Raw genomic sequence first — 27928 nt, 5'->3', positions numbered from 1 at the left:
GTGATGACATCACAGTCAGGAAGTGGGAGTGATTACCTGCACCTGCTTGCCTGAGCCACACCCAGTGGCAGTTGGAAGACTGTTTGGGAGCTGAGCAGACCTGTTTGCCTTGTCATGGAGTCTCAAAACCCACAGGATGGAATGGCAGGAGAGAAAAGGAAGAAGAAGCACAAGTTCTCATAAAAAGACCAGGAAATATTGATAGAAGAGATGGCTTGCAGCCATGAGTTGCTTTATGGGAAAAAGCACTGAAAGTGCCAGAAGCACGCAAAAGGAAAATTTTGCTGGACATACAGCAGAAGGTAAATTCAGTTGGTGTGACCACCCGTACCATCGATGAGTTGCACAAAAGATGGTACGACATGCGCCAGAGGTCAAAAGCAAAGGGTTGCAGCAAGACTGAAGGAGGCCAACAAGACAGGAGGTGGGACATCTACTGCTGGGCAGCCTACTCCACATGAGGAGCTGGTGGAGGCCACTCTCTTGCCTGAGAGTGTGAGTGGTGTGGCTGAGATTGACAGATCTGACCCTTCACAAACAGCACAAGGTAAGATGCATGTTTGTATGTTACTGAACTGTTGGGATACGCATGTGCTTTAAAGTAGTACAAGTACACAGTGGTATGAATGTTTAAGACCAGGTACACAGATTCACATACAGTGAGCAATGCATCATGGGAGTTGTAGTTACCCTATTACATGTTAATCTTCACATTAATGAAATACAGATTAACATTGTGCTTTTGAAAGGAAGGCTGAAATGCACTACCAAAGATGTAGAAACACTTTATTAATGTTATAAAGCACTCCATACAACAAACTCATATGTCTCAATCTACATCCACAGCACAGGCAAGTCATTCCAGGGATGAAAGTGATGGTAATCAATCACCTCTGCAAGATGTTTGTGCTGCAGAAGACATTAGCAGTCATGACACTGTGTCAACTCCCATTGTCAATAAAAAGCGCATATATGTGGCCCCTCTGCCTCCTTTAGAAGATGATGGAATTGAAGAAGGTGGTGAGGGAGAGAGTGTTCAGGAGACAGTTGTCCCTCAAGCTCCTGAAGAGCAAGCACATGCACAAAGAAGGTCACATGTATATACTTTGGAGAGATCTAGGAGCAGCAGTAGTGGACATGTGGATAATCCTACTGTCTTTGCAAGGTTGGAGCAAGACATGCTACGTGTGCAGCACCAACAACACAAGGCCCTCCGTTCCATCCATAGGCAGCTGTGCAAATTGAATAATAAACAAGAAAGCAGGGGAGATGGGATGAGAGCAATGGCATGATCAATGGACAGACTGTGTTTGACTCTTGAACGCACTTAAGAATCACGCAACAGGGCAGCTCACAGAGCCCATGTCAGAACGCATGGCTACACAAAAGCCATAAACAGATTGTGCACTGTGACATGCAATTTTACAAGACGTAGCATTACTATGCAGAGAGAGGTTAGTGACTGCACAAAGAACATAGCCAAAGGCCTAGACAAGGTCACATCTGCTGTGGAACTACTCCAGACAGCAAACTCTGGCGCCAGTGCACTATTTGAAGCAGCAGACAGCGAGGAAACCTCGAGTAGGAGTAGTAGCAACCCCACTCCTACATCACACCTAACACAGCGCAGGAGTAGTAGGAATGCCGGACATTCTGCAGCCATGGGGAGCATGGAATCTGTGTTGCGCTCTGCTCAAAGCCGCCAGCTCAAAAAATGACATTTTGCAGATTCTAATTTTGTTCTGACACATTTACCATTTTGTTTGGATAGTCATAAGAATTTAATTTTGCCTGTGCATTAACAGGTCATGTTGCCCTACATTAGTATCCTCAATGTTTTGAAATTAAAACATTCACTTCAAAAGCAAATACATGTTTTGGAATGCATTATTTTTCCTAAAAGTAATTGCGTGTTATCTCAGTACGTCTCTGACGGCAAGCAGCAGCTCCTACTCCTGCAGTAGCTCTTCTAGGTGGAGGAATGTCATCATCATCAGATGTGTCTGAGTCACTCAATTCAATTTCAGTCCCTTTTCTCATAGCCATGTTATGTAGCATAGCACAGCTACTTACAATTTTACAGCATGTTTGAGGATTGTATTGTAAAGCACCACCACTTTTGTGTATGCAACGAAAACGGCTTTTTAAAATTCCAAATGTCCGTTCAATGACACCACGGGTTGACCGGTGTGCCCTATTATATCTTCTTTCATTGACATTTGATGGATTCAAATATGGCGTCAGAATGAAATCACGCACAGCATAGGCACTGTCACCTGCATGATGAGAAAGAAAGAATGAGTGTGTGACATCAAAGAATAATTGTTGTGTGTATGACTGAAAAATTGTGGTACATTTACCTAGTAGATATCCCTCTCCAAACTGTCCAGCACTCAGACGTCTATGTATTCCACTATGCCGAAAGATAAAGGAATCATGAGTGCTCCCTGGATACTTAGCCACAATATCAGTGATAATGTACTTTGCATTGCACACCATTTGAATGTTCTGCGAATGAAAGCTTTTCCTATTTCTGTACGCATATTCTGTGGCTGCTGGTGGAGTGATGGCAATATGGGTGCCATCTATACAACTAATCACATGTGGAAAAAGTGCAATTTGATAAAAATCCAGTTTAGTCTCTTGTATGGCTTGTTGGTTGTTGGGTAAGTAGATGTTATGTTGTAGCCTGTTCATCATTGCACCCAGAAAGACATGAAAGAAGCGTGACAGAGCACTCTGAGACACCCCACCAACCTCTGCAATGACCCTTTGAAAAGAACCAGAAGCCAAAAGGTGCAGTGAGCACAATATCTGCACATGAGGGCGACCAAGGCAGTCACGAGACGTCTTCAACTAGTACAAAACGCTGCCGCACGCCTGCTCTGCGGTTGCCATAAAACTGACCACATCACAGAACGCCTACGCAAACTTCACTGGCTTAAAGTCGATAGCTGCGTGAAATTCAAAACATTGAGTTACATGCACAAGATCAAGTCTGGGAATGCTCCCGACTACTTGCAATCCCTTGTCAAAACCTACTCCCCTTCTCGCTCTCTCCATTTCTCCTTACAAAATTTATTCAGTGTGCCCAAGTTTAGACTACCAGGAACGGGTGGCAGGTCTTTCTCGTTTTTAGGGCCCAGACTTTGGAATTCCCTTCCCCTTGACATTCGTGCTGAGAGCTGTTATGCCCGCTTCCGCAGGGCCATTAAAACGTGGCTCTTTAATCAATAACCTCTCATTAGTATGTGCCCTTGCTGCTTCTGTCTCCTCTAGCGCCGGGAAACCCTTTGGGGTAGCTTTACAAATCTAATAAATAAATAGATAAATAAATAAAATAAATGAGTAGGAATTGATTGTGTCCTGCCTGTTTGATGCTCCAAGAAAGGTTTCAATTCAGCAATGAGGTCCAAAATAGTGTGTGGGTCAAGTTTGTATTTTTCAAAGATGTCCTCTTCTGTCTGCTGGAACAGCGTGATGCGCAGTCTGAAGATTCTCTCCTGTCTTTGTCTCCTCTATGCAAGGGCTTCGATACGCAGCCTCCCAGCTATCAGGTAAAGTCCCACCATTTTGAAAGTTAACATTGCATTGTGGGTTTCTTTTTATACTTTCAAATTGGTTACCACCTGCATGTAGTTGGTGGTAATTGCAATTTCTTAATTTGCGATTTTTTCATACATCTATTTGCGATTTCTATATTGCGAAATTCGCAAAAGTTGGACCATGCAAAATAAGAAATCGCAAGAATATTCGCAGAATATGTACTTTCGCAAAATAAGTAATCGCAAGAATAGAGATTACTTAATTTGTGATGCGAATTCTTACATATATCCCATTTTCCTATTTTTTTGTCACAAATGCTGTTTTTTAGCGATTTGCAGCATTTGCAACAAAAAATAGCTCGATACATCTAGCCCTAAATGAATGTTTTTGGATAGATCGTCAACCCTTGTCACATGTCAATGAAACGCTAGCCACTGTAGACAATGGCAAAAATTTTCCACTTTGGATTTGTCAAGTGCACATCATCAGATCTTGTTGCAGCCAGAATCTAAGCACTTGATGTCCTTCTTAACTCCTAAGGGAGCATTTCAATTTGTTCGCATGCCTTTTGGTTTGGCATCTGCCTCTGCAGTTTTTCAAAGGAATATGCAAGGAGTTTTGAAGGATGTTCCTAATTTCCTTGTGTTCCAGGTTGATGTAATAGTGTGGGGAAAAGATAAAGTGGAGCACAATAACGTGTTAGGAATAGTATTAAACAAACTAGAGCAGGCTGGGTTGACCATTGGGTTGCAGTAATGTAAATTCTGTCAAACGGAGGTGGATACGTTGGTCACACATTATCTCAAGCAGGTGTCAAACCTAGGTTAAAGTTAGTAGAAGATTTAGAAAAGGCTCCTGTTCCACAAAATAAAGACCAATTAAGGTCCTTTCTGGGACTTGCTGAGTATTACTCAAGATTCATATTTAATTTCACTAACTGTGTGTTTCCTCTTTGCGAACTGATGAAGAAAAATGTAAGTTATGAGTGGTATGACAAGTGTCAGTGTGCGTTCGAAGAGGTGAAGAAAGCAGTTGCCAATGCTGCTGCCTTGAAATCGTTCAACTCCAGAGGTAAGTGCATTATTGTAACAGATACCAGTGGATATGGATTGGATGCTGTGCTAATGCAAATACATGAGAGTAAGGAAAGAGTTGTAGCTTTTGAATCACACACACTAAAAGGCGCTGAGGGCAAGTATTCCACCATCAAAAAAGAAACATTGGCGAGGTGGTGGGGTGTGCAACACTTCCATAATTTTGTATGGGGTACCAGTTTTGAACGACACACAGATCACAAACCTGGGTAGAGCCACACTACGCATTGCCAAGTGGATATATTGCTTGCAAGAGTTCAATTTTATGCTTAATTATGTTCCAGGTGTGAGAAATGTTAATGCCGATTGTCTATCATGTCACTGTTTACCGTGGTATGTGTAGTTTGAAATGCCACTATGGGTATGAATATTTGACAAGACTGTGCTCACACATTGCTGTATATATGTAAACAATTTTACAAGATTGCTGTCATGAATAGGTATACCTGTTTGACCCTTTGTTTATTTTGCTTCTGGAACTAAGAATAAATATGACCACAGTCCATGATGGAACGAAATGAGTTGATGTGTTAGAAATAAATAAAACCAAGATGAAGTACTCACACGCTAAGAGTAAGCATGGGCGTAAAATCTGTTTCGCGGGCGAATTTGCAGATTTTTGATGATTTCGCGATCCACGAATCGCGCAAATTTACCCAAAAATCCACAAATTCGAAAGCTACAAATTATTTTGCTTGGTCGCGCTTGAAAAACACAATATCGCGCACACGGAGTTGACTTACCGTGATTCTGAGTCCGCCGAGTTGTTTTTCTCCTGGTTTTGCGTGTGCTGCACCATTTTCGATCTTGCTGCGTGATCGCGCAATAGTTTTTCGAAAGCAATTACGTTATCGCGGCTTGCCATCTTGTACAGCGAGAGTTTGACAATGCGAGTACGTCATAAAGGCAAAAATTGCAATTCTGCACAAGAAATCCACCGCAGGAAGCATAAACCTTGTGAAAATGATGCTTTTGATCAGAATAACTCCTCAGATTGACATTTGACTGCACTTTTTGGTGCAGGAGTCCATTTTTTGGGGTGGGGTGGGAGGAAGGAAGTGCCCCAGAGTCTCCAACTTCCTGTTCCTGTCCAGAAGGCTCCTCTCAGTGCTTTGTGCATGTACTGGTCACTTTTCATTTGGCTGTGGAGTTGGAAGGATTACTTTCTGTGACTGCTGCTGGATTTGTATTTGAGGACTTTTTGGACTATGGCGTTTAGATCACTTTTGGACTTGAGATTTTACAAGTAAGTTGGTGTTCTTTGTTTGGGGCATTGCAGTTGAGGCAACTACAGTTCTAAAACTTTGTTCACAACTTTAACAAAATATATATTGTGGTGGGTAGCCACAGTATCCCGTAGGCCCAGGGTTAGTCATGGGTGCATGATACAACTGTTTCTGTGATTTGTTTTTTAACTTAATTCTCATTTATGTCATGGAATTTTAGCTCTCTGTTATAAGTTGATTTTTTTTTTAATGTTGGGGTGCCTGTAAAGCCTCACTAGCCAGTAGGCCCAGGTGCAGTGAGTTGTGCATGGGCCTAGTCTTTCTGTGGGGTTTCTTGAATTTAAACATCATTGAGGGCATGGATGGCATGGGATTGTGGTGATTTTTGGGGTGTTTTTCGACTTTTTGGGGTGTTGTTGGGGCCTGGCCATGTGGGTGGGGGCCATTTTGAGGCCTGGTACAGGCAGGGCCTGGCCATGTGGTGGGGGTCAAGGGGCCATTTTGAAGCCAGGCAGTGTGCTCAGGCCTGCACCCAGTTTGCCTTGCTTTCAACCATTATGCCCAGGGGTACTCAGTGGTGCATGGGCCTAATCTTTCTGTGGGGTGTCTTGAATTTAAACATTATTGAGGGCATGGATGGCATGGGATTGTGGTGATTTTTGAGTGTTTTTCGACTTTTTGGGGTGTTGTTGGGGCCTGGCCATGTGGGTGGGGGCCATTTTGAGGCCTGGTACAGGCAGGGCCTGGCCATGTGGTGGGGGTCAAGGGGCCATTTTGTAGCCAGGTAGGGTGCGCAGGCCTGCACCCAGTTTTCCTTGCCTTCAACCATTATGCCCAGGGGTACTCAGTGGTGCATGGGCCTAGTCTTTCTGTGGGGTGTCTTGAATTTAAACATCATTGAGGGCATCAATGGCATGGGATTGTGGTGATTTTTGAGTGTTTTTGACTTTTTTGGGGTGGTGTTGGGGCCTGGCCATGTGGGTGGGGGCCATTTTGAGGCCTGGTACAGGCAGGGCCTGGCCATGTGGTGGGGGTCAAGGGGCCATTTTGAAGCCCGGCAGTGTGCTCAGGCCTGCACCCAGTTTGCCTTGCTTTCAACCTTTATGCCCAGGGGTACTCAGTGGGGCATGGGCCTAGTCTTTCTGTGGGGTGTCTTGAATTTAAACATCATTGAGGGCATAAATGGCATGGGATTGTGGTGATTTTTGAGTGTTTTTCGACTTTTTGGGGTGTTGTTGGGGCCTTGCCATGTGGGTGGGGTCCATTTTGAGGCCTGGTACAGGCAGGGCCTTGGCCATGTGGTGGGGGTCAAGGGGCCATATTGAAGCCAGGCAGTGTGCTCAGGCCTGTACCCAGTTTGCCTTGCTTTCAACCATTATGCCCAGGGGTACTCAGTGGTGCATGGGCTTAGTCTTTCTGTGGGGTGTCTTGAATTTAAACATCATTGAGGGCATGGATGGCATGGGATTGTGGTGATTTTTGAGTGTTTTTCGACTTTTTGGGGTGTTGTTGGGGCCAGGCCATGTGGGTGGGGGCCATTTTGAGGCCTGGAACAGGCAGGGCCTGGCCATGTGGTGGGGGTCAAGGGGCCATTTTGAAGTCAGGCAGTGTGCTCAGGCCTGCACCCAGTTTGCCTTGCTTTCAACCATTATTCCCAGGGGTACTCAGTGGTGCATGGGCCTAGTCTTTCTGTGGGGTGTCTTGAATTTAAACATCACTGAGGGCATGGATGGCATGGGATTGTGGTGATTTGTGAGTGTTTTTCGACTTTTTGGGGTGTTGTTGGGGCCTGGTCATGTAGGTGGGGGCCATTTTGAGGCCTGGTACAGGCAGGGCCTGGCCATGTGGTGGGGGTCAATGGGCCATTTTGAAGCCAGGCAGTGTGCTCAGGCCTGCACCCAGTGTGCCTTGCTTTCAACCGGTGTCTTGAATTTAAACATCATTGAGGGCATGGATGGCATGGGATTGTGGTGATTTTTGAGTGTTTTTTGACTTTTTGGTGTGTTGTTGGGGCCTGGCCATGTGGGTGGGGGCCATTTTGAGGCCTGGTACAGGCAGGGCCTGGCCATGTGGTGGGGGTCAAGGGGCCATTTCGAAGCAAGGCAGTGTGCCCAGGCCTGCATCCAGTTTTCCTTCCTTTCAACCATTATGCCCAGGGGTACTCAGTGGTGCATGGGCCTAGTATTTCTGTGGGGTGTCTTGAATTTAAACATCATTGAGGGCATGGATGGCATGGGATTGTGGTGATTTTTGAGTGTTTTTCGACTTTTCGGGGTGTTGTTGGGGCCTGGCTATGTGAGTGGGGGCCATTTTGAGGCCTGGTACAGACAGAGCCTGGCCATGTGGTGGGGGTCAAGGGGCCATTTTCAAAACCAGGCAGTGTGCTAAGGCCTGCACCCAGTTTTCCTTCCTTTCAACCATTATGCCCAGGCGTACTCAGTGGTGCATGGGCCTAGTATTTCTGTGGGGTGTCTTGAATTTAAACATCATTGAGGGCATGGATGGCATGGGATTGTGGTGATGTTTGAGTGTTTTTCGACTTTTCGGGGTGTTGTTGGGGCCTGGCTATGTGAGTGGGGGCCATTTTGAGGCCTGGTACAGACAGAGCCTGGCCATGTGGTGGGGGTCAAGGGGCCATTTTCAAAACCAGGCAGTGTGCTAAGGCCTGCACCCAGTTTTCCTTCCTTTCAACCATTATGCCCAGGCGTACTCAGTGGTGCATGGGCCTAGTATTTCTGTGGGGTGTCTTGAATTTAAACATCATTGAGGGCATGGATGGCATGGGATTGTGGTGATGTTTGAGTGTTTTTCGACTTTTTGGGGTGTTGTTGGGGCCTGGCCATGTGGGTGGGGGCCATTTTGAGGCCTGGTACAGGCAGGGCCTGGCCATGTGGTGGGAGTCAAGGGGCCATTTTGAAGCCAGGCAGTGTGCTCAGGCCTGCACCCAGTTTGCCTTTCTTTCAACCATTATTCTCAGGGGTTCTCAGTGGTGCATGGGCCTAGTCTTTCTGTGGGGTGTCTTGAATTTAAACATCATTGAGGGCATGGATGGCATGGGATTGTGGTGATTTTTGAGTGTTTTTCGACTTTTTGGGGTTTATAACTGATGTTCCTCTGGCTTCCATTGCTTTTAGGTGCACAAGAGAACCACCAGTGCCAGGAAGAAGTCCTGCAGCGGTGTGTGCAGCACAGGTCACGTGACGTCACGTGTGGCCACAGACAAGACAACTCTGCAACTCGTGCAACTGCGGCCTGCTATTCTGACATCTCAAGAAGATGGCCCCAAAGAAAGTTGGCCGTAGCGCCTCAGCGAAAAAATTCCCAGTGCCACTGCCAGTAAGAAGGAACAGAAGAAGCAAGTGGCACCACCTACCAAGGAGACTGGTGTGCCCACCGACACCTTTTTTGGGAAAAAAAACTACGCCTGCAGCAGCAGCGGTGTCCGCCGGGGACCAAGCTGGAAGCAGCACCTCCGCTTCATTGGGCTCAGTGCCACCACGCCAAGTTAGGTCCAAGACCACCATGAGTGCTGCTGCAGCAGCCACTTTGGTTGTTGAATCACCATCGACCAGTGATCTTGGCTCATCACAAGAAAGTACCATCCAATCAACGCCGGGTGTAACTCAACTGACGAGTGTTGAACAACCACACCCACAAACACAGATGCAACTAGTACAAGCGCAAGTACATGGGCAAGGAGAGGCGCAAGTACAGCCGCAAGTAGAGTCGCAAGGAGAGGCGCAAGTACAGCCGCAAGGAGAGGCGCAAGTAGAGCCGCAAGGAGAGGCGCATGGACAGGTGAATGGAGAGGTGCGACTAGAGGTTCATGGAGCGGCACAACTGCCTACAACGCTTGTTCCTCCAGAAGTAGGGGCACATCAGGAAATTGCGATGCAAGAGGAGGTACCATCCAAGGAAGCCACTCCTCCTGATGATGATCCATTGTCTTCCAGATCCCCAGCAAGAAAAAGGTGAAGGAGGGCTACTAAAAGTTCTTCTTCAAGCCCCCTTCCTTCTGATGCTCTTGATGTTGATTGGAACCCACCAATGCAGTCTGAGAGTGAGTCACTCCTTGGGTCGACAAAGGTAGCTAAGCCTAAAAGGAAGGCTCCCGGAAATCTTCGACTTATGGCTGATGACGACGAACAAGAAGTGGTGTCTTCTGCTGCTGATGAACAGTCTGACGATGACCCAGTCATCACAGTCGTCACTTCAGCCCCAGCAGGCATGCAGCAGACAGACATTTTCACCCTAGCCCGAATGGCTGCTGAGCGGGATAATGGCAGCGTGGCACTGGTACCACCACCGATAACTACAACACCAACACAATCTACAGCTTCCATCTTTTTTAGTCAGAAGGGCCGGCATGGACCTCCATCCAGCTCGACCTCAAGTAGTGGTGCTGTAAGTGAACAACAGAAACTAATTCAGCCACGCCCATCCTCCACTTCATGTGGCATTGAAAGTCAAAATAGCACCTCCACCTTCAGCAGACATCACCAGTCCCAGTTTGGGACTTCTATACTGTTAGCGCAAAGGCGGAAAACATGGTTGTTTGTTGAAAGTCAAAATAGCACCTCCACCTTCAGCAGACATCACCAGTCCCAGTTTGGGACTTCTATACTGTTAGCGCAAAGGCGGAAAACATGGTTGTTTGTTCGATTTGTAAAGCATGCGTTAGTCGGGGTAAGCTTGGTACCAACTATGGTACCGGAGGCCAGAGAGGTCATCTCAAGCAACACCACACTATCATTTGGGAAACACACATGAGGGAGTTCGAGGAAGGCAAAAGAAAAACAAATCCAAATGTATCCATTGATATTGCATCTGATGATGACGAGAATCTGATCATGCAGGCGGGAAGTGAAGAAGCGACAGACATTTTTTCTGGTACACCCAGTACCCCTGGCAGCAGCACTGCAGTGGTATCACCCACACCCTCTACCCCTGCAACATGTATGAGGCACACTAAGAGTGTTGGAGAGACACCAATGCGAAAAAATACATCACTGGGCCTAACTGGTTTGAAGACGTCATCATCTTCATCATTAAGGAAAATGATCCAGCCCACCATTCACGGAATGTTCTGGTCGAAGGCGCCATTTGAACGCAACCACCCAAAGGTACGTCTGTATAACGCAAAGCTGGCTAAAATGCTAGCGCTGGACCTTCTCCCTTTTTCTTTCGTGGAAGGGGTGGGGTTTCTAGAATTAGTGGCAACAGTCTGCCCTAAATGGAAGGTTCCTAGCCGGTCCTATTTTGCCAGAGTTGCGGTTTCAGCACTACATCAAGATGTGCTGGAGGTGATTGGGGCAGCTTTGCAGAAGAGTGCTGTTCACTCTATCCACTTGACAACAGACATGTGGACCAGTTGCCAAGCCCTTGATTACATGTGCATCACTGCACACTGGCTCTCTTTTTCAGGGTCTTTTGCAGGGGTTAGAGACAAGTCAAGTGCAGTTGTTGACCTGGACACAGTTTTTCAAGCTACTCGGAAACATGCAACATTAGCCATGTTTGCCATGGAGAAAACTCATACTGCAAAAAACATTTTGGATGAGTTTAACAGTAAGGTCTCTGAATGGCTGCAACCAAGAAATCGCATAGTTGGTTATGTTTCCACGGATAACGGCAGTAATATAGTTAAGGCCATGCAGGGCGGTGAATATTTCAGAGTGCCGTGTTTGGCGCATGGCATAAACCTGGTTGTTCAAGATTTCTTGAAAACTGAAACCCAAGTCAAGAAGTTACTGTCTATCTGCAGAAGAATCTGCACACATTTCAGCCATTCTTTTAAGGCCCGGAAGCAGCTGAGGAGCATTCAACATGTACATAAAGTGCCAGTCAAAGGACTCATCCAGGAGGTGGCAACACGTTGGAACTCAACCTTTTACATGCTTGAGCGTCTGTTTGAGCAGTGCATGGTAATCAATGACTATATCTTTACAGTAGGTTCTGCTATTAATGACATGAGGCTAAAGTTGGAAAAATGGCAGCTAGTTAACCTCTTCAGAGCAGCGCAAAATTCTGCGCTGTGCTGATTGTTCTATTGGGCTTATGGACTCATGACGGAACGGTTCCGTCATGAGCACAGGCCAACCGACGCTCATGACGGAACCGTTCCGTCATGAGCATCGAAGGGGTTAAAAGCGTGACAGACATGCTTCGTCCTTTTGAGGTCTTCACGCGTGAAGCCAGCAGAGAGGACTGTTCTTTGAACAAAGCTATCCCATTGTTGCACATGCTAGAGCACCAACTGAAGGCGGTGTCTTCAACGTTCAGAGATGATGTGGGAAATCAAGGTGCATATCTGTTGGCGGAGAACTTATTAAGCTGCCTAGTTGCCAATGAAAGGCTTCAAAAGATACATACAGAACAACATTACATTTGTGCCACTATTCTGGATCCACTGTACAAAAAGGCAGTGGCCAGCAAAGCATTCATTCCTTTTGATGAGGCAGATGTTTCAAAGTACAAACATTTGATATCTGTGTCAGCCAGTCAGTTCAAAAAAGATCGGCAGAAAATTCAAGGAGCCGTCAGAAGTCCAACTGAATCACCAGGCAATCCAGCGTCAAGTTCCACTTCTGAATCTGTGGGCGAAGGGAGTAACTTTCCCTCACAGCCGTTAACGACACCAGCAGCAACCATATCATCATCCTCACCTGCACCAGGCCCACCCATAATATTGTCGGAAGCGGATTGGCTAACTCATCAAGGGTTTGTTAGTTCCAGTGCTGAGAAGGCCACAGATGGTACGCAAAGTGGAGCAACCGTGGAGAACCTTGAGATGATGGTGCAGGCCTATCTGAATGACCCAACACAGGTCTTTGTTAATACGAACCCATTGCTGTATTGGTACAGGAAAATGGCTCTATGGCCACTGATCACCAACCTGGCTATAAATTATTTGTCTTGCCCACTCGCAAGCGTGTCTTCTGAACGTGTTTTCAGTGCTGCTGGTGCCATTGTAACTTCAAAAAGGACCCGCCTCTCGGCCAAAAATGTTGAGAGGTTAACACTGATCAAGATAAATCAGCACTTGATACCAACAGATTACAAAGTACATGAATGCACGCAGGAAGAAGAGGACACCGACTTAGGTGACGGAAGTTCTTCTCTGTTACCTGACCTACTCCTGTCTCAATTCATGGAGATGGAGGACGAGCTCTACTTCCCTGACACCGAGCCCTGAAAATGACTTCCGTTTTTTCGTCCTTATTCACTTTTATTCCTGTGTGTCTTTCTTTGTTTTGCAACTTTTACCACAACAAAACTCTAATCACCTAATCACTACAAGTCCATCAGCAGCACTGTCTTCATCTTTTATTCCTTATTGATTTGAAGGTGCTGCAGTCTGCATTCCTGAGGTTCACAAGTTCACAACTCAATCATGCTCCTTTATACTCCTCCTCCAGACTCCCCCTATCCATTTCCCTCAAGGCAGATGGATGGATTACGATGAGTCCCCTCAAGTGGGACTGAAATTACTGACTGACTACATGCTTGCTGATTGTTGACAGAGTTACTTTTGATATTGCCAGGAGAGGCTGCCCTGTGGGCCCTCACTTTCCGAAGAAGATGCGGACAAAAAGTAGAACAGGTAATGAATAATTGAGAAGATGGCATGCACTGGACAGCAATGGCTGTCTGGCTCTGATGAAACCAATTGCTGGTTGTTTTTTGTGGATGAAATGATGATTCATATGTCTTGTCTTAGTTATTATTTAATCTTTCACACAGTAATTGTAACTCATGTCAACAACTCTTTCTTTTCTCACCTTGTTTAATTAAAATTGTACTTCAAATTCAGGGGCCACTGTATTGCATTTCACAAAATATGCAAAATGTCCTTGGAGCGGACTCACTTGCCAATATACCATGATGATTGATTAAATAATATATCTTTTTTCTTTACTGTCACTCACTGGGATGGATGGATCATCAGCGTCGATTTACGGAAGAACTATGGCCAATTCGTGAGTGGCAAACAGGTAAACCAGTCTACAACAACTACTACAGCAGGACTACATGTCTGTCTATTCGTGGTATGTATTGGTCAAGGGCGAGGCAGTGTACTGTTGTTGTTATGCCAGGCAGAGTCCACTCCAGACAGCAGTTCATGTAAAATTGGGGCTATGTGGCTTGCTGCATACAATTAGATATGCTTTGTCTGTCTGACAAAGAGCCTAGGTATGCTACACCTGGTTGCTTCTCTCAGGGGTGCCTGCCTTGACCCTCTGCATGGCACTGCCTCAAGCTTGGGCCAAACATCGTTAAGTTTGCAAAATTTGCTGTTTTTCGGTATTTCGCAAATCTCGCGAAAGTACCGAAAAATCGCAAATTCTTGAGCGGAACGGATTTTTGGCCCATGCTTGCAGCAGTGCCATGCAGACGGTCAAGGCAGGTACCACTGAGTGAAGCATCCTCCTGATGGAGCATACCTAGGCTCTTTGACACAGACAGACAAAGCATATTTACGGTTTAATGTTCAGTGCGATTTACTTGGGTTTAAGTTGGTATGGTTCACGCTGATTCTAGGGCTCGGGCCCGATGCAGGCTCGTTCATAATGATGTTGGCAATGTTTTAGGGGGTTTGTTGTTCTTTGGTCCAGAATTGACAGAATATTGGCCTTTTTGGTTGTTTTGTGGGCGCGTGTGTTTGGATGAAAACTAAGTGAAAACTAGTCGTAGACCTTCTTCTTCTTCTTCAAAGAGCGCAGTGGTTCAATTTTGTTCTGCCTTGCTGAGATTCTTGTGAATCGCTGTAACAAGTGACTGTCCAGGTGAGTTTCAAGAGGATCAAAGTAGTGGAAGTGCTGAAAACAGCAATGTTTTGTGAACAGCGCAATTTGCCATGTTTTGAATATACCAGTCTTGCATGTTTTTGGGGGGCTGTTTGGGGGTGTTCTAGATTTGTGGGGGAGGGTGTGGGGGTCTGGGAGCACTGCTGGGATAGCATCATTTTTATTGGAAGTGATTGTAAGAAAATCCATGGTGGAAAAGAGGAGTTAGGGCCTAGCTGCAGAGCGCGTTTGGACCGATGTTGACTGGTTGGCTGAAAACTTTCTAAGAATGGGTTTTTGCATTTTTGATTTTTGCCTGTTTAGGGGTGTTCTGCTTTTTTGCTGGTGGCTGCAGGGGTCTGGGGGCATAGCTCGGAAGGTCTAATATCGGAATCAAGTGTTTTGGACCAAATCCATGGTGAAAATGTTTTTGCGTTTTTGCTCACTTGCCTGTCTTTGGGGTGCTTTTTAGGGGGCTTCTAGTTTTTTTTGGGTGGGGTTTGGGGTCTGGGAGCACTGCTGGCACTGTCTAATGTTGATTGCATTAGTTTTTTCAGGAAATCCATTGTGGAAAAGTGGAGTTAGGGCCTAGCTGCAGAGAGTATTTGGACTGAATTGAAGGTAGGCCCATTTTTGCTTTTTGCCTGTTTGGGTGTTTCTGCTTTTTTGCGGGTGGCTGCAGGGGTCTGGGGTCATAGCTCGGAAGGTCTAATGTCGGAATCAAGTGTTTTGGACCAAATCCATGGCGAAAAAGTTTTTGCGTTTTTGCTCACTTGCCTGTCTTTGGGGTGCTGTTTGGTGGGCTTCCTGGTTTTTGAGGGTGGGTTTTGGGGTCTGGGACACTGCTGGCACAGTCTAATGTTGATTGCATTTGTTTTTCAGGAAATCCATAGTGGAAAAGGGGAGTTAGGGCCTAGCTCCAGAGCGTATTTGGACTGAATAGAAGGTAGGCCCATTTTTGTTTTTTGCCAGTTTGGGGGTGTTCTGCTTTTTGGCTGGTGGCTGCAGGGGTCTGGGGGCATAGCTCGGAAGGTCTAATATCGGAATCAAGTGTTTTGGACCAAATCCATGGTGAAAAGGTTTTTGTGTTTTTGCTCACTTGCCTGTCTTTGGGGTGCTGTTTGGGGGGCTTTTAGGTTTTTTTGGGGTTGGGTTTTGGGGTCTGGGAGCACTGCTGGAACAGTCCAATGTTGATTGCATTTGTTTTTCAGGAAATCCATGGTGGAAAAGGGGAGTTAGGGCCTAGCTGCATCGCGCATTTGGATTGAATTCCAGGTAGGCCCGAAATTTGCTAAGTCTCGCTTTTTGCGGTTCTGCTTTTTGGCTGTTGGGGGGGTTAAACTTGTTTCCGCCTGGGTTGACTGGTCTGGGGGCATTGCTGTGAAGGTCTAATACCGGATAAAAGTGGTTTGGAGAAAATCGGAGGTGAAAAAGTTTTTCCATTTTCAGGCATTTTGCTCACTTTAGCGTTTTCGGGGGCTGTTTGGGGGGTATCCTGGTGTTTGTGGGAGGGTTTTGGGGTATTTGAGCAACGCTGGGTATGGATACTTTTGATTACAAGAGGTTTGACGAAAATCCATGGTGGCAAAGGGGAGTTAGGGCCTAGCTGCAGAGCGCGCACGGAGTGATCTGGGAAATATGCAGAAATTTGACAAAGTGCCCATTTTTCAATTTTTGCTTTTTGGCTGTTTGGGGGGGGTTAAACCTGTTTCCGCCTAGGTTGACGGGTCTTGGGGCATTGCTGTGAAGGTCTAATACCAGATAAAAGTGATTTGGAGAAAATCGGAGGTGAAAAAGTTTTTCCATTTTCAGGCATTTCGCTCACTTTAGCGTTTTCGGGGGGCTGTTTGGGGTGGTTCCTGGTGTTTGTGGGTGGGTTTTGGGGTCTTGGAGCAACGCTGGGTATGGATACCTGTGATTGCAAGAGGTTTGAAGAAAATCCATGGTGACAAAGGGGAGTGAGGGCCTAGTTGAAGAAAGCGTTTGACACTATTTTAAAATTAGGGCTCTTTAGGGTTAGCAGTATTGCATGTGTTTGGGGGTGTTCGAGATTTTGGCAACCGGGTTCTGGGGTCTACTCTTGGAGCACTTGTCGAGAAATGTCTAATTTTGATTCCAATTGGTTTGAAGAAAATCCATGGTGGGAAAGGGGGGATTTGGGCCAACTTTACTTTCAAAGTACGTTTTGTCACCATTTTCCACTAGGCCTCAGACAGGTAGCAGTATTGCATGTTTTTTGTGGTCTGATTGGGGGTATTCTACATTTTAGCGTCTGTGTTTAAGGATCTGGGAGCACTGCAGGGAAGGTCTAATTTTGTTCTAAAATCGTAGTTTACACTACGCCTAGCTTGAGGGGAAAGATCCGCAAAATTTGCCCATACTTATTTATCTTTCTAAAGGAGACTCAGAGTACGCCCTTTCGAAACTATTGTACTGTCGATTCTAAAACTGAAAGTGTGACTTTTCACACTACACAGCGTAAGTACCTTATATTTTTTTCTCAGTGGTGTTTTAATATCACTTCCTGTTTTTGCATCAACATTTACAGGGCGGCTTTCACCCTGTGCAATGGAAAAAAGGATGAAGTCAGGCTTCACATTAGCGACCCACAATTCAGCATCCGCCAGGCAGGCAGTGGACAGGGTGTCTTCTGGTCTCCAACATTGATCGACGGAGCGTCAGATGGAATGGAGGAGTACCGCAAATAAGAGGAATGGCTTGATGCATGCAACTTCCCAAATTCAACAGCACAAGTACAACAACATACAGTAACAGTATCCATTCATTTCTATTTATCTTTTAAGTAATGTTATTGCTGTGAACTTCTATGAGTGTGACTCTGCATTTCTTTGCTCTATGCTTCTAAATTCATCCCCTCAGCCATTGTATAGTTTTACTTTGCTATTTTTCAAACTAATTTAATGAACAAAGTGTTTCTCTGAGTGCTGAGATAGGCAAAAACTCATAATTACTGCAGCCCTGTACTGTCGCATTCTTTAATTCATTAGAAAGTACTACTTAGTTTAAGTAACCTAACCATCCATTTAGCAATCAACTTCATGCCTGCAGAAGTGCATGCACTTCCTTTATGTCCCTTAAAATATTTATGGATATCTTCGTATCCAAAGATTTGTTTATCTTCATTTGTTGTTTGTCCATGCTGTGTTTTTTTTTCCTCTCTCAACAAAACTTTCCCAAAAAAAACCATTCCCATCCAATTTCCAAACCCTAACCCTCTTCTCCCGGGCTGTGTGGTTTTCATTGATGTGTGAGTAAATGACAGCAATAATTCCAAACACTTGCTGGGGAGGATAAGGTCATAGCAACTGAAAATGAATTACATTTCAAGGCTGGTGAAGGAATCGAAGGATATATTCTTACTCAGCTTGACACAGACCCATGACTATTGGCAAATCAAAGCAGATTTTCATGGGCGCCATCTACTGGATTGATCATGAAGAACATCCTCCTCCTACACGTGGCAAATGACTACGCAGCTGTGTCCTTCACCTTCAGTACTATGTCTTGTAGTAGTAGCCAATGTCAAATTCCACGCAAGTAGTAGTTATACTTTCAATACTTTAGCATTTGTAAGGCTACATTTTGGCACTGTTCTAGTGTACTGTCACGGGCTACAGTATCTATCGTACCGTTCTAATGCTCCGCTCAAGCCAATCACGGTTTCAATTTCTTTTTTTTCTTGTGCTGCAACTGCCACTGTGTACCACCACTAGTACCACTGCAATGATGCCATTTCAACCGCCCAGGATTGCCATTCTTAATCGCCATTTGCCATGCAGCCAGCCCTGTGCCTAGCCCTATTTTCAAACACGAATTACAGGTAAGATAAGCGTTTGGAGGGAGGAAGAATAATGGACTAGTATGAGAGACGAGAGACTGGCGGTAGTACTAGTAAATTCCTAGGACAATTGAATTCACTAACTCTGTGAGAGGCACTTACTTTTGTAAACATTTGGGCAATTACTTACACAATTTGAATCAAGAAGCCACTTAAGTTTCAGGAAAACAAACTTACAGTTAACCCCCCCCCCCTCCAGCCTCAACTGCAGTAAAAACACGTATGCTATGTTTAAGTTGAAAGTAATAATTATTTATATCCCTAACAAAAATAAACTATCCAGCAAGACCTGACCCACCCCAACGAATGTCCGTGAAATAAAAAGTCCCTAAAGACCCAAAAACCCAACTCCCAATTCCCACCCCCCAAAAGTCTTTAAAAAAGGGGCGTACTTTATGGGCCAGGTGGTCATGCTTCTTCTTGAGGTTCATGAGCAGGATTCTCAGTTTCGTCTGCTTCTGCTCAAGGTAGGACACCCTGAGGGTTAGTCGGTGCACGCGTGCTTTGCACCTATGCACCTACTGTGGAGGGCAGCTGATTTTTTGGCTGCTTGGCGGTGGCGGTTGGCTGCGGTACCACGGCTCCGTACCGCTGGAGGCCTGCGCTGACTGGCTGACCCAGGGAGCATGGAGGAGGATGCAGCTGTCCCTGTGGATGTTGTGGTCGACTGCGTGTCCTCCTCCTCCTGAGCCACCAGCCGCCGATATTCGGCGACAGTCGCCTCCAGTTTCTGTTGCCGGGCCCGTCTAGCCAGCTCCTTCCGTGACAGTTTGGAAGGAGCATCTATATGAAGAAAGAAAAACATAGTCTGTAACCAATGCTCTTTAAGATTAACACAAAATAATTCAGCAGAAAGTTGTGTCACAGTAAAACTAGCAACTTGCAAGCACAGTACAAAACATTTGTGGCCTGTATCTATCTAACCTCCCACTTCTTCAGCCTTGCTCTAACATTAGTGGGAGTTTCAGGAATCAATTCTATGAGCACTATGGACTCAGTACATTAGAGTCGACTATGACAGTACACCATTCTTATTCTTCTTCTTCTCTCTTGTTTAGCAAAATTGGTACGTAAACTTCTGGAAGCCGGCATAATGCCAGCGCAGTCAACTTGCACGCCATGATGACACAGGCTTGAGTTATTGTACCAGTCCAGTACATGCAGGTGGTGAAGCACTTACTTTTCTATTACAGTTGGCACTGAGAATACTCTGTTTCAAGGGATACTGATTAATTAATTTAACTTTCACCCTACAGTGTCAATGACTACTAGAAAAGGAAAATGAAGAAGATAAATAATATGATTATCTATCCCTTCACAGGATATGTATTTGATTACATATGGGATGACTTTAGGTGCTTTGTTTTTTATTGAGTGAACACTGATAGGCCTCACATGAATGACAGAGTTGTACTAAAATTATTAACAGAGGTAGTGAGTGGGCCCAGTAATCGCCGGATATATGCTGTGCTTGCAATACAAAGTACTGCTACTATTCATGGTAGTGTTCGGAAAAATTACAACTTCTTTTCCTTGCCTTTCCTACACTGGAAGGGACGTGCGTGTGCGGTGTTACATGCTCTTCAAAGTAACACTTAGTTCATCCAGTGACCGTCTACTCTCTCTACATACACATATGCTATCTATGAGTCAGATAGTACCTTGATCCAGGCATCCATCCATTCAAAGTAAATGTCAATCATTCTTCTTAATGTCTCAAGCGGACAAACCTTACTTTTTCTCACTGGAAAAGAACATTTTCATTTTATTTTGGAAACCACAAGCCATGCATCCGTGCTTGACTTGCATTTGAATTTCAACCAAAGGATATATTGCGCATACATACAGTTTCTGTTTCACCCACCCAGGCAGTCCTCTTTCCTTTCTCCTTCCACCCATCCTTGCTTCATCCTTCAACCGGACATGCATCATATTCCCAGCCACCTCGGGCAGCATTCAAAAACACGTATCATTCTTTGCCAGTCATCATTACTTTTAACTCGCTCATCCTTTCACACTTACTTACACCCTTCTTTCCCTTTTCGTTCATCCCATCCATTAAGTTCATCTCTGATCTGACTTGGATTCTCGAAAAAACTTTCACAGCTGAATTGAAGTCAATTTAGAGGAGGCTATTAACTGGTTAATAAAAACTTAGGGGCATATTATCAAGGGGGTTTATCTCTGCTTTTTTGGCTTTAAAAGCCAAGAAAGCAGAGATAAAATTATCTCCCTATTACCTAGCTGCCTCTAACACCAGTTAGCGACAGCAAGTAGGAGATAGCGACCATCTTGGGCCCCACTTTGCATGTCAGTGATATTTATCACTAATGATATGCAAAGTGGGCGTGCCAAGATGTTAGCGACTGGAAACAGTCGCTAACATCGCTATCTCCTATTACCAACCTTTGGAGATATTCGCGCTAAGCGCGAATATCTCCAAAAGCTAACACCTGCCCTGAGCAGTTCTTAGCCATGTTATCCAATGGGAGGTGGATAACATGGCTAAGAGCATTTGCTCGATAATGCATGAATATCGCTGACTTTTCAGCGATATTCATGCATTGCGGCCGTTTTTTATCGCATTTGCGATAAACCTTGCTAATAGCAAGGTTTATCTGCGATAAAAATCGCCGATGTGCGGCGATAAGTTTTGTCTCTAAACAAGTTAGAGACAAAAATTATCGCTAGTTGATGGTAATGTGCCCCTCAGTTCTAAATTTGTAAGTCTTCTTAACAGTATAGTATACTTGTTCTGTACAACATATACACCCGTGCAGAGAGCACACTCTGCAGTCTGCTATCTCAATAATTAAGGAATATAATAGCTTACCACTGTCCGCCACAACCGTGGCATCCCCCACAGCAGCTTCCGCTGGCTGTTGCACCACCTCCGCCCCAGGAGTGCCCACCTCCGTGCTGGCCCCGGCACCGGTGGATGGTTGTGCCGATGTTCCACTTAGAAAATAAAATTCAGATTCTTAGATGCTATATACACCACTCCCTAGTATTTTGTCTAGGAATGAAAAAATTTCACTACAACTACACAAACAAATGTAATAATTTGTGACTGTCTAGTCAAAACTAAAAATTGCACTTTTTTTCAGGGAAGGGTGTTGTCTTGCTACACTTTTTGCCACAACTGATGGATGCTTGCTTTTTAGCATGCACCGTTTTTCTCATAACAGTCAGAAGCTTCCCTTCAAAGAACAAGAGCAACATCAGATCATCATCAGTAGGACGGAGTAAGCAACGATTCAGCACCACAAAGAAGATTTGAAGTTCCAACCAGGTGAGGGCTCGCACACAATTAATGTGCGAGATCACTAAGCACTTTTCCATTTTCAATCCACCGTTTATATTGTATGATGAACTTGATTTTAATAAATGTTTTTACTTTTAATAAAGCTTTAAAACTTACATATACGCTGTGGTTTTTAGTCATGAGTGAGTGAGCGAAAGGGTTTGCAATTTGCAAGCATGAGTCCATGGCTCTGACAGTTCTGGACTCTGACTCCGTAGTCTTATGTCCTGGTTTGGATAATCATCATTGGAGATCAATCAACAATGAATTAGGGAGCTAAATGACTGTCACACTAGCTAGTCAGTAAGGAGATTGGGGGTTCAAATTCTGTTATGACTGAGGTATGTGGAAAGTCTAACTGTGCCTATTATAATTGATAAACAATGCACTATTTAGTGTCCATAGTTCTGTTTGTGCAAAATTGTCCCTGCAACAATAGTAGTATGGATTGTCCTCCTATCCAATCAAAAAGTAAACTAGTATCTTATTCTTTCGTGGTGGTCATTGACAGTTTATTGTTGGGAATTGTCAAAGCATAAACATTTAGAAGACTTCAAAAGACATTATGGACAACCCAGAGGACTGCACTCAGTGCATAGAGCTATTGCTGAATAGAATGGGTGTTTTGTTTAACACCTTTTGCCAACTGTGCAAGCTTAGTTAGCTACACAGACAGACTAATAATAATAATCTAGTGGTACCACAGGGAGTCATAGTAGAGGCAGGATAAGAATTTAGAAACAGTCTACAAGAAGATCAAAGATGATGTAGGAAAAATCGAATGTGGAACGTTAGTAAAAAATAGGTACTCTAAAAGATAGGGAAGTATAATTATTAATATTAACATGAAAACTTACTGGGGCCAGCAGAGGAGCCCTCGCCTGACCGATCCTGGCCTTCCTGGTCCTCGTCCGCCGGCGCCGCTACCTCCTCCGCTGTCCTCTTGCCCCTGGGGGGAGCTGATGTACAACATGAAAGAAAGACCCAAACATGGATGATTGTTGTCAACCAACTCAAACATTTCAAAAGAACAATAACAAATTATTTCGGGGAAATAGCAAATAGACAACAATTGCACTACATTTATTAACCTATCTGATGTGGTCTACTAGGATATTAGTATTGCTGGATTCGCGGACCGTCGACTTGGAAAGTTATGTAACTCACTAAACAAACTACAAAAAGGTTCGACTAGGACTGGCAGCCAGCACTACGCAGCACGCGAAGTGACAGACAAAGTCCATCATGATTGCAGACCAGTGAGAACACAAAAAAGTAAGTTTCCTACTACATAACCAGTCATTAAAATACTCAAACTTTCAATCCACGCCCACTATCTCTTCTTAGTGGCAGATGTACAAAGGAAGGACTGGACTTGAGTCTCTAGGTGCAGATTTACAAGTCCCTTGCGGCTCTTTTGCTCCATCGTTGCGTGACTTTTGTGATGCAGCAGCAGCGCTAAAGAGGCGCCATGGTGCGGGCTATATTAACAACGTGACGCATCTGGGAGATGCATCACGGTGTAAAGCCCTGCGCTATCAGGGGGCGTTCCGGCGCAAGGGAGTGCGTTCCTGCGCAGGAACGCATCCTAAAAGGCTGAGTGAAATATACAAGATTTCACTCAGTCACTTTTAGGCCAATGCTGCGTCACTCAGTCAAAACCCTGCGCCTGCTTGAAGCAGACGTACGGCTTGACGCAGCATTGGGGAGATAGGGCACCCTAGAGCATTGCTGGCGCGGCGTCGTGGTTGCGACGCAACTCCAGCAATGCGCTGCCTTTAGGGCACAGATGTGTGACGCTTCTGTGTCGTTTTTGCCCCATGGTGCGCCGCTAATTTGCAGGGATGGGCCAGTAATTGTAAATCTGCCCCTTAGTGTCTAGCATTACGCAGTTCTGTAAAGTACACTCATACATAATTACTCAGGCCAATGAAATGAGCAAAATAATCGAAAACAAATAAGCATAGCAGCAAGGCCACTGAGCAGGAGAGCAGTGCACCTGAAATGCAATCACAGAACATTTTGAAACATAAATTACCTATAATCTAATCGGCAGCATTATTGCTCTTCGGAAAAAACAAAAATTTGCAATATGATTACACATAGAGCAGGAGAAAACAGAGTAGTGATTAAATAGCTATTACTACTCACCAAGCCCGGGGATCTTGACGCCTAGCAGGTCAAGCAGGTCGCGTTCATGGTCCAGGAGGACGGACCACCGGTGCGTGGCCTGGTTGTAGGTGCGCCGGACCCGAGAGTGTTGATACATGGCCCGGCACACCTTCTCCCATCGCTTCCGATGCTCCCGGAGCCCGTACCCGCTAGCGATCCTGCCGCCTGCCGCGATGGTCTTGGGGGCGCGGCGCTGCACATAGTAAACCAGTACGGCCACCTCCTCCGCGCTGAAGATCTCCCGGGCTGTGACTAGCTCCCCCCGGGGTGCGGGACCCTTCCCCTTCTCCTTCCCGGCTCCCTTTGCCATGGTCCTGTACAGCAGAAAGAAAAAAAAAGGGAAGAATAGGGAAAAAGTTAGGTAAAAAAAAAAGTTGAAAAAAGTAGCTTAAAACGTAACGAAAAGTTAAAAAAACACAAAATATAGATCTAGAAAAAAAGAGGGATAGATATATAGTAGAAAAGATAAAAAAAAGTCCAAAGAAACAAAGGATTGCACAGATAAAAGGAGGATTAGAAAGCATGCACAGAACCATAGCAATGAATGAAAAACAAGATGGCCACGCCCATTGAGGACCGCGTGGGTAAGTTCGTGCGATTTTTCCCCCCTGAGTACACAAAAACACGCGCGAACTCATAATAGCCCGCGGCACACAACACGACATTGTCAATAGCGCCCGGAAACAGAAATACGCAACGCGCACAAGATGGCCGCGCCCATTTATGACAGCATGGGCAACCTTGCGGTCGGTGCACTGCAAGCGGTCCACGAATAAGCAAAAAACCGGGAGAACACGTAAAAAAAAAGAAATCCGCAAATTCGCACGAATTCGCGGATTGCAAGTTCTATTTCGAGCGAATTCGCGCCCCGTGAATCTCGCGAAATTGCAGAAAAACTAATTTTGCAAAACTGAAAGCACTTAGCAGGTGCAAAAGTTCAAGCTAATTTGTAACCATTCCCTGTAGTACTTCTTGAGGGGCCCCTCCAGAGTTCAGTTGCCTACTTGCAACTATTCTCTGACCCTGCTCTGACCCTCAAACCAGGGTCAGAGAATAGTTACAAGTATGGCACAATGCTCCTGTAAAAAAAATTAAACTGCAACAGGAAGCACTTACAGCTAAGGAAGCAGGTGCCAGACTTAAAGCTCAAATTCAGTGACACATTAACCAGCCCCAAATTAATTCATCTCAGTTGAGGCTGGGAAGGTGTGCTTTGCTTTCCCCCCATAATCTACAGTGGTGAACAAGAGGGTGGTAGTGGTGAACCAGAGGGTGCTGTGATAAACCAGAGGGGGACAGTGATGATCCAGAGGGTGGCAGTGGCAAACCAGAGGGTGGCAGTGATGAACCAGAGGGTGGCAGTGATGAACCAGAGGGTGGCAGTGGTGAACCAGAGGGTGGCAGGGATGAACCAGATGATGCCAGTGATCAACCAGAGGGTGGCAGCCTTGAACCAGAGAGTGGCAGTAATCATCCAGAGGGTGGCAGTGATGAACCAGAGGGTGGCAGTGGTGAACCAGAGGGTGACAGTGATGATCCAGAGGGTGGCAGTGGCAAACCAGAGGGTGGCAGTGATGAACCAGAGGGTGGCAGTGATGATCCAGAGGGGGGCAGTGGCAAACCAGAGGGTGGCAGTAATGAACCAGAGGGTGGCAGTGATGAACCAGAGGGTGGCAGTGGTGAACCACAAGGTGATGAACCAGAGGATAGCAGAAATGAACCAGAGGGTGGCAGTGGTGAACCAGAGGGTGGCAGTGATGATCCAGAGGGTGGCAGTGGCAAACCAGAGGGTGGCAGTGATGAACCAGAGGGTGGCAGTTGCGATCCAGAGGGTGGCAGTGATGAACCAGATGGTGGCAGTGATGATCCAGAGGGTGGCAGTAGCGAACTAGAGGGTGGCAGTAATTAACCAGAGGGTGGCCATGATGATCCAGAGGTTGGCAGTGGCGAACCAGAGGGTCGCAGTAATGAACCAGATGGTAGCAGTGATCAACCAGAGGGTGGCAGTCTTGAACCAGAGGGTGGCAGTGATCAACCAGAGGGTGGCAGTGATGAAACAGAGGGTGGAACTGGTGAACCAGAGTGTGGCAGTGTGGAACCAGAGGGTGGCAGTAATGAACCAGAGGGTGGCAGGGATGAACCAGAGGATGCCAGTGATCAACCAGAGGGTGGCAGCCTTGAATCAGAGGGTGGCAGTGATCAACCAGAGGGTGGCAGTGATCAACCAGAGGTTGGCAGTAATGAACCAAAGGGTGGCAGTGATGAACCAGAGGGTGGCAGTGGTGAACCACTAGGTGATGAACCAGAGGATAGCAGTAATGAACCAGAGGGTGGCAGTGGTGAACCAGAGGGTGGCAGTGATGATCCAGAAGGTGGTGGTGGCAAACCAGAGGGTAGCAGTGATGAACCAGAGGGTGGCAGTGGCGATCCAGAGGGTGGCAGTGATGAACCAGAGGGTGGCAGTGATGATCCAGAGCGTGGCAGTGGCGAACCAGAGGGGGGCAGTAACGAACCAGAGGGTGGCAGTGATCAACCAGAGGGTGGCAGTATTGAACCAGAGGGTGGCAAGGATCAACCAGAGGGTGGCAGTGATGAACCAAAGGGTGGCACTGGTGAACCAGAGGGTGGCAGTGCGGAACCAGAGGGAGGCAGTGATGAACCAGAAGGTGGCAGGGATGAACCAGAGGATGGTAGTGATCAACCAGAGGGTGGCAGCCTTGAACCAGAGGGTGGCAGTGATCAACCAGAGGGTGGCAGTGATGAACCAGAGGGTGGCACTGGTGAACCAGAGGGTGGCAGTAATGATCCAGAGGGTGGCAGTGGCGAACCAGAGGGTGGCAGTAATGAACCAGAGGGTGGCAGTGATGATCCAGAGGGTGGCAGTGGCGAACCAGAGTGCGCTGTGATGAAACAGAGGGTGGCAGTAATGAACCAGAGGGTGGCAGTGGTGAACCACAAGGTGATAAACCAGAGGATAGCTGTGATGAACCAGAGAGTGGCAGTGGTGAACCAGAGGGTGGCAGTAATTAACTAGAGGGTGGGAGTGATAGTCCAGAGGGTGGCAGTGGCGAACCAGAGGGTGGCAGTAATGAACCAGAGGGTGGCAGTGATGAACCAGAGGGTGGCAGGGATGAACCAGAGGATGCCAGTGATCAACCAGAGGGTGGCAGCCTTGAACCAGAGGGTGGCAGTGATGATCCAGAGGGTGGAAGCCTTGAACCTGAGGGTGGCAGTGATGATCCAGAGGGTGGCAGTGCCAAACCAGAGGGTGGCAGTGATGAACCAGAGGGTGGCAGTGGCAAACCAGAGGGTGGCAGTGATGAACCAGAGGGTGGCAGTGATGATCCAGAGGGTGGCAGTGATGATCGAGAGGGTGGCAGTGGCGAACCAGAGGGTGCTGTTATGAACCAGAGGATGGCAGTGATCAACCAGAGGGTGGCAGTCTTGAACCAGAGGGTGGCAGTGGTGAACCAGAGGGTGCTGTAATGAACCAGAGGGTGGCAGTGGTGAACCAGAGGGTGGTAGTGGTGAACCAGAGGGTGACAGTGGTGAACCAGAGAGTGACAGTGGTGAACCAGAGGGTGGCAGTGATGAACCAGAGGGTGGCAGGGATGAACCAGAGGATGCCAGTGATCAACCAGAGGGTGGCAGCCTTGAACCAGAGGGTGGCAGTGATGATCCAGAGGGTGGCAGTGGGGAACCAGAGGGTGGCAGTAATGAACCAGAGGGTGGCAGTGGTGACCCAGAGGGTGGCAGTGATGAACCAGAGGGTGGCAGTGATGAACCAGAGGGTGGCAGGGATGAACCAGAGGATGCCAGTGATCAACCAGAGGGTGGAAGCCTTGAACCTGAGGGTGGCAGTGATGATCCAGAGGGTAGCAGTGGCGAACCAGAGGGTGGCAGTAATGAACCAGAGGGTGTCAGTGCCAAACCAGAGGGTG

The sequence above is a fragment of the Lissotriton vulgaris genome, chromosome 3_1, assembly GCF_964263255.1.
Source record: "Lissotriton vulgaris chromosome 3_1, aLisVul1.2, whole genome shotgun sequence".
Taxonomy (NCBI): Eukaryota; Metazoa; Chordata; class Amphibia; order Caudata; family Salamandridae; genus Lissotriton; species Lissotriton vulgaris.
Note: the sequence above shows the minus strand (reverse complement) of the source record.